The sequence below is a fragment of the Raphanus sativus genome, chromosome 4, assembly GCF_000801105.2.
Source record: "Raphanus sativus cultivar WK10039 chromosome 4, ASM80110v3, whole genome shotgun sequence".
NCBI lineage: Eukaryota > Viridiplantae > Streptophyta > Magnoliopsida > Brassicales > Brassicaceae > Raphanus > Raphanus sativus.
The window spans coordinates 22,464,647-22,472,786 of NC_079514.1; the positions used below are offsets into that span (position 1 = coordinate 22,464,647).

Below are 8,140 nucleotides of genomic sequence, written 5' to 3' on the forward strand. Positions count from 1 at the left end.
AAATGTAGAATTATATATTTTTCAGATAGATGTTTAATGTAGTTTTTCCATATCTTATATTTTATATTTACTTATTATTTTTTCTATATTGTATATTTACTTATTCTATTTTTTTGTTTTTATATCAAGTTGTAATATTTTTACTGATGTTTAATATAATATTTTATTTTTTATATTGTATGTTTACTTATTATTTATTTTATAATATATTTTCATATAGATGTTTAATGTAGTTTTTCTATTTCTTATATTATATATTTACTTATTATTTACTTTTTCATCTTTTATATTACGTATTCAAATATTATAATAGATATTTAATGTAATATTTTATTTCTTATATTGTATATTTACTTACTTTTTATTTTACTTTACATCTTAAGATAGATGTTTAGTTTAGTTTTTCTATTTTTGTATATTTAATTTTTATATTTTTTCTTATATTGTATATTTAATTATTCTATTTTTCATTTTATATCAAATGATAATATTATGTTAGATGTTAAATATAATATTTATATTTCTTATATTAAATATTTACTTATTGTTTAGTTTTTAATTGTATATTTACTTATTCTATTATTGCGATAAATGTTTAATATAATATTTATATTTCTTATATTATATATTACTTATTTTTATTTTAAATATATTTTTAGATAGATGTTTAATTTTATTTTTTCATTTCTTAATTGGATATTTACTTATTGTGTTTATTTTGTATATTTACTTATTGTTTTTAATTTTTTCATTTCTTAATTGTATATTTACTTATTATTTTTATATTTTATATTTACTTATTCTAATTTTTTATATTGTATATTTACTTATTGTTTTTGTTGTTTTTTGTGGCATATTTACTTATTAATGTTTACTTATTAATAATTTGGGTCATGCTTTTAGTCCTTTTTATTAGTATAGGTTGTACTAAAAAGTCCTCTATCTCTATAGATATTTGTGTGATGTCTTAGTTTTTGTTGGAGACATGTTATGATGATATTTTTTTCTTGTATTTTAATGTACTGTTTTTTTAATGTACTGTTGCTACTCTTAAAGTAAGAGAATGATAAAGTTCTTCTCTTAGCCTTAACCATTTGCAGAGAATTCAATTAACTTTAAGTTCTGAAGCAATTTGTTAAAAATAAATAGAAAAAGATTCAAAGTTTCAACCAACAAACAAGAAAACGTAAGGAAATGTCTTATTATCGTACGTGTTTACTGTATTTTGATGATTTTTTTTTTGCTTTTAGTGATGTCTTAATATGTGAGTTGTGCGAATCTAGAACTATAATATAAATATGTGAGTTTCCTTTCGTGAATTTCATCCGTTCATTCTTCTAGGTACATTCAATCATTCCTTCTCTTATAAACTACGATAGAAACTATTAGGTTTCATCAAAAGATATAAACGTTTCTTTGATCTTGGTAAGTAATTGTTCCTTTTGCTTATTTGATTGATTTATACTTCCAAATATGCTTTTGATTGATTCTTTGTGTTTGATGTAATAAGCTATCTTGCATTGATCAAAGAAATACACTAGAACATCCATCAAGGACTTGCACACTCGAAAAAAATGAAGAACCCATCTTGGTAAGTAGAACTCTAAAGTGTCTATATGATTCAAGGACCTAAAAGTCTTTTCATTAGGTATCTTTAGTTTACTCATACATTCCTCTATTTATACTAACAATCTAATATTTTTTGAAAGCGGGGTGCTGCATTTGTGTCCGTGGTGGACCAGAAGAAGCACGTTTAGTTAGCTATGGATAGATGTCTATGCATCTAAAAATTATATTTGATTTATCATGTTAATGCCTTTGTATTGATCGACAGAAATGTTGCCAAGACTCGCAGACAAAGATATAGACTTGATAACAGAGGAATTTTCAATCACTGTAAAAGCTCAAGTCAACGTATACAATTTATATAATGCCTTAGCGACATAAATGTTGCCAAGACAAAGATTTAGAGATAGACTTGATAACAGAGAAATTTTCAATCACTATAAAAGCTCAATTCAACATATACAATTTATAGAATCTAACACAGTAATCATTAGCCTACTATGCAGAGTTGTGGAGATGTCATTTCACATGTTTAAAATGGACACTGAGGGTTAAGAGTATAACACAAAACAGAACCATTCAAGAAATAAGGAATCTACGACCACATTCTGCAGGACTCTCTCATCTACGTTGATCTAGAAGTGAGTTTATAAGAAACAAGATACATTATAATACACAGAAGCACAAAACTAATTTAGAATAATAACCTTTTTCTGAGCAAACATACAGATTACTAACGCAGTATAGAATGATCACTGAGAGTAGGAGGAGCATAACACAAAACAGAGAACATTCAAAAAGGAAACAACTCACACAATCTGTAGGAGTTTCGCCTGTTTGATCTACAAGAGACTCTAAAATATATAAAAGCACCAAACTAAAGATATAAAAGCACCGTTTAGAGTTAGTTATCACTGAGGGTTAAGAGCATAACACAAAATAGAAACATTCATCAAGATTCAAAAATAACTACTACGTACAACAACATGATTTAATCTCTCACTTCTGTTGATCTATCAGAGAATCTAAAATACATAGATTTCATAAAATGAGAGATCATATAATACATACAAGCACCAAAAATATAAGATTCTAACATGTTTAGACTGATAAATGAGGGTTAAACGCATGACTCAAATAAAAAACATTCAAGATTTAAAGAAACTACTAGCACAGTTTGCAGGAGTTTCTCACCTACGTTTCTCTACCAAAGACTTTATGATACATCAACTTTTATAAAAATAAAAGACCTTCTCATACGTACAAGCACCAAATTAAGAATAGAGATTAAACACTGAAACACAATGTAATGTTCCAATATTAAAAAAGAATCTACTTGCGCATCAGTAGATTTGTTAGCAGTCAGTGTATAGAATCTCATGGATGCTAGATCAGTGAGAGAAACGTTGTCAAGATAGCCTAATAAAACATATATAATCTTAAAATGGAGCTTTCTAATTTCTTGACCTGTACGCAAAATTCACTTAACTTAGTTTATAGTCATAAGTAATAATATCAATTTGTAAGAGAAAAAGTGAAGGTAAACATATACCTGTACAAGCGTCAATGAGGGATATGAACAGTTTGTGAAGCCCATACCTAAACAAATGTACGTAACTAGTTCACTTCATGTATGTTTCTCCTACAAGTGATTTTCATAACCATATTTAAAAGCAAATACCTGTCAAGGAAATCTGAGACATTTGAAATCATTTTGAAGTTAGTGTTTATTCTTTAGTTGATGCAAAAGGCTTCATAGTTACCTTGTGAATTTGTATCCGGGAAGTGGTAAAATAAGAGGAATATATCCCTACAGCTAATGTTTTGGATTGGATTTACCTCAGTAATGGCTCTGAGTTTCTTGATATTAAGTCTTACTTGTTCTCGCGAACTGTATTTCTTTCTTTTTTTTTGTTCTGCTGATTCAATGGTATATCGAACCAGCTTCTTTTGTACTCATTTCAGGGAATTCAGAACCTAAATAAGAAAAAGAATTAATTTGTATCACGAGTTGAAGAGAGAAAGTAATGGTTGCGAGAATGAAGAGTGCTTACTATCTTTGTCTACAGTTTCTTCGTGTTTCCTAAGGCCTGCTGCTCCATTATCTGTTGATAACACCATGATGTTTGTTATGGTTCTTAAGTGATTCAGAGTAAAAGGAAGAGCACAAACGGTGGTTAAGTACCTGCTGCAGCAGGAGCTTTCTCGGCTGCACCCTTCTGTTGATCTGCATCTTCACTACCAGGATTCTCGACTTCATCTGTGTCGTTCTTGTTGTAACCTTCAGCATCTTGATACTCCTAAAGATCGATATCCCCTGACTTACCACTGGATACGAGAAATTAATGAATATGTGATTCAACAGATAAGTAAAGAAAAAGAGGTTTGAAAGTTACCTTTGATAACTGAAGTTTTAAGAGTCTGACAGCTAAAAGAACATGACTCGGTTTCACCTGGAAAGAAAAAAACAAAGTTCAGAGATAGAGAAAATTGATAACTTGTAGTAAAAAAAAGAAAGAAACGGTTGATAATTCTTTAAAGCCATTATGACGATCTCATAGCCTTTGTCTATAACTTTTTTTCAAAGTCGTGGGTAGAAATCTGATGATGTATTCAAAAACAGTCTTTGCCTGAAGACTTTTTTTGCAAGCCGTGGGTACAAATTTGATAATGTATTAAAAACAGATTCAATCACTTGCAAGCCGTGGGTACTAATGTGATGAATAGTCTCTGTCTAAAGACTTTCTTACAATCACATTCTCTGTCTAAAAGTTTGTCTTTAAGCCGTTGGTAGTTTTACAAACTCTGTCTAAAAGCTTGTTCATAAGCCGTAGGTACTAACTGATGAAGACATTTTCATTCACAAACTCTGTCTTTTAATAAGCCGTTGGTACTAAATTTTCTCACACTTCGCATCCTCAAGTATCCTTTGCTCATAGAGCTGTGGTTAGGAGAATACTTCTCTCAAACCGTACAATACCAACGGAACTCGGGACATTACTTTTCATGAATTGTGGTCGTTATTTTCCATCCAACAAGTTCACGCAATGGGACTCGGGACACTTAGTTTTCATGACTTGTGGTCGTTATTTTCCACCCAAAAAGTACAAAACCAACTCATAGCCTTTGTCTTTAGACTATTTTGTAAGCTGATGGTCGTTTATCCATCCATCAAGTTTCATAGCTATAGAAATAGCTGTTTTATGTCTAAAGAACTCTTTTTTTTTCTTAAGCCGATGGTTGTGTTTTGCAAAGCCGTGGGTACTACTAAGGTGTGTGTTATTTTTCAATCCATCAAGTACAAAACCAACTCTCGTAGCCTTTGTCTTAAGACTATTTTATAAGCTGATGGTCGTTTATCCATCCATCAAGTTTCATAGCTATAGAAATAGCTGTTTTCTGTCTAAAGAAGTCTTTTTTTTTCTTAAGCCAACGGTGGTTGTGTTTTGTAAAGCCGTGGGTACTACTAAGGTGTGTGTTATTTTAAGCCGATGGTTGTTTTGTTAAAGCCGTGGGTACTAAGTTGTGTTTTAATTTCCATCCCCAAACATCTCTTAAGACATTCATGCACTACCAACCAACAGTTTCTAGGGAGATGGATTTAATTAAATTTCCTTTAGGACTAAGCTTTCACTGCAACAGGGACTCGGGACAATGTTCCCAAAAATAAGAATCTGGCAGAACACTATTAGATAAGTGTCTGCCTATGATATTTTTGGAGTTTGATAAAACTAAAAAACAAAAACATAAAGACATAAAAGAAGTAAAAGAACTTATCTGTTTTATGTTGCTACTTCTTAAGCCGTACGTTCAACTCGAAGATTCACACTTGTCTTCAATCTGTCAATGATGATTTCTCCACATTCTGTAAAACAAAAACAGAGAGATCTGTAATGCTCCTCTTGTACAATGCATATATAAGCAATCGGCACAAGAAAAAAACATTATGTATATAAGCAATCGGCATAAAGTGGCCCAAATTATAAAGCAAGATCAAGTTATCGTGTCAATTGCTACAATCATCTCAACGCAAACTTGTCAGATCGCATAGAAAAAAAAATACAATTTGCGTAGATAGGGACGAGACGTTACCTTCAACGATTGTTCCACTCCGATTCAAGCGCTTTCCGGGATCACTACAACAACAATTAAAAAAAAAAGAATGGAGCGGTTAAGGAAACTGGAAACCCTAAAACAAAATCGTAAAATCCAATCGATCGCATCGCATCAAGCCCTAATTAAATAAGGTATAAACGGAACCCAGCGAAATCAATTCACGATCAAGAGAAATCGAGGAATAACTTACTGTTTTTAAGAATGTCGTGAACTTCTCTAGTTGTAAAAATCTTTGAGAGAAGAGGATCCGTGGAAAATTGCCTCAGATATACGCTTTTATGTATATCGCAACGGATACATTTTCAATCGGACGGTGAGTTTTTTTCTACGTGTACTGGTTTCAATCACACGATCTCACTTCCTCCCCAAGATTTTTTTTAACACAAAAACGCTTAACAGGGTTCGTTATTGTCCAATAAGGCCCACTATCTTTTTGATAAAAAATACCCACTATTTCAAATATTAGATTTTCTTTTCGTGTTATCAAAGACATAAAAAAATAAGAATGCCTGCTAAATGAAATGTGTATTCGTATCATGCGTCACTGGTGGTTACCAGACATCAACATTACTCTCACAAATTGATTTATATATATATATATATATAAGTAAATTATCCCGTCTGTGGAAAATAAAATACTTTCAGTTTCTTTTAAAGGGATTGCTTCCAAGCTGTAACTCCAAAAGGAGCATTCTTGAGTCTTGATGTTCTGTAAAGGGTTTCTCCGAAGCGGATGATCTCGTTCTTTGAGCCATAAACAACTTGAGTTCTATTGTCGAGGTTGACGATGGTCTTGTCCAGCACAGACTTGTATTCATCACTGCTGAATCCACCAGCATTTTCAATGAGCAAGTCAAGAGGAGCCACTTCGAACAAAAGTCTCAACTTTGCCTTAGCCGTTGGAGAAGTCACGTTCGTGAATCGTGAAGATTCCTTTCTCCTTCACAATGATCTGCCTTCCACCAAAAACGTGTTTAAGTCAAATTTCCTTTTAAAATGGTCTAATCTGAGAATTTAAAAAGCTATAAACATTTTTAGGTTAATCTTGATACAATTTAGAGTTATGCCACCTATAATAAAACAGCTCAATAAAATTTGGGAGCCAAAGTAAATGTTTTATCTAGCTGTGCAAAAAAACTAGTCCTGCTAGAGAGGAACGAACCTGGTTAACGTCAGGAACCATACCTCCTGTGTATCGCAGTGTGTATTTCTCTTTCACGTAGTAATCAATCAGCTGATTTTAATAGTGAACAAGAAAAACATTCAGAGATTTGTATAGATTTGTAAAAGAAGAACAAAAGCAAGAACCTTGTTGTATTCGGAATATTGTCAAACGTGGCTCTCAAGTTTCTTGGTGAGAACATTTTTCCTTCATTAATCTCTGTTGTCTCCTTAACATGCTACCATTTGCCTGAGAAACGTTTTGATCTCAGTCAAAAGCTACCAAAGAGTGAATCTTGCTTTGACCAAAAGCAGAGGAGCTAGAGTACCTTCATCAAGAAGCAAGAACTCATGAGTTCCTGGAAACCTTTTAACAGCCAAAACATAACACACACCTTAGTAAGGTGTGTGTTATCCAACATGCAAGAACTCATGAGTTCCTGGAAAACCATACACATCAGCAAAGTTCTCAATCCCTTTTCAGGCGTTGCTTGTCTCAAAAATTCTTCCTATACACATAAAACTCAATAGTTCAATTATAACACGGAATTTGAATTAAATTTATTGAGTCACTTTGTTACTCCAGACTTGCCAAACTTTGACCAATTTCACATTTGGTCACAATTGAAGCACCGTTGCTTTTAGCCTTTCGCTTTCAATTGCGATCTTGGTGCTAGTCGTAGTGAATCTCCAAAGATTGAACTCGACTTCAGACGTTGCTGATATCAAGTTACTCTTTTAAAGTTAGGAACACATTCGTTATATTGAACCAATCAAAATGAGCTTTTCACACTGGCATGTGTTTGTGTGTGAACTGAAAATAACATGCATAGTTGTAGAGGATATATACAACTAACCTTGAAGCCGGAAGAAGGAGGAGAAACCAATGTAGATGATCGTTGCGAAGAGACGTTTGGGAGGACGATTCCACATGAGTAGCATGTGATGCTAGAAACCAATGTAGATGATCGTTGCGCAGAGACGTTTTGAAGCCCTTTGTCAAGAAAAAGAAGAAAAGCTGCTTCGTTTAAGCTTACTGACGTTCGACCAGCTAATATTCTCGCCATGTTTCCGTTGTTGTTTCTAAAATAGGAATGCTAAGAAGCGCTTTCAGTGGAGCTAATGACCCTTCTTATCCATATGCCTCACCTAATGAAATATATACATGTAATTGGTTTACGTTGATGTGGCAGCATCAGAAAGGAAAAGAGTGTTGCCGACGGTAGCTAACAAATCATACAGAAAATGGAATTAATCAAAGGAAGTTAGGAGGTGTATGATGCTGACCTTCATGAAA

At 32.5% G+C, this 8,140-nt stretch overlaps 1 long non-coding RNA gene and 1 pseudogene across 1 annotated transcript; both read right to left on the minus strand.

Moving 5' to 3' along the window:
- Positions 1 to 2,781: 2,781 nt before the first annotated feature.
- Positions 2,782 to 5,986, minus strand: LOC108849685 (uncharacterized). Its single transcript, XR_001949229.2, has 7 exons — positions 5,873 to 5,986; positions 5,659 to 5,702; positions 3,963 to 5,431; positions 3,752 to 3,894; positions 3,621 to 3,671; positions 3,119 to 3,543; positions 2,782 to 3,033 (listed from the first exon to the last, which is right to left on the minus strand). It is a non-coding gene; the product is annotated as an uncharacterized LOC108849685 (long non-coding RNA).
- A 263-nt stretch (positions 5,987 to 6,249) lies between these two features.
- LOC108850271 (sedoheptulose-1,7-bisphosphatase, chloroplastic-like) lies at positions 6,250 to 7,910 on the minus strand (annotated as a pseudogene).
- Positions 7,911 to 8,140: the final 230 nt, after the last annotated feature.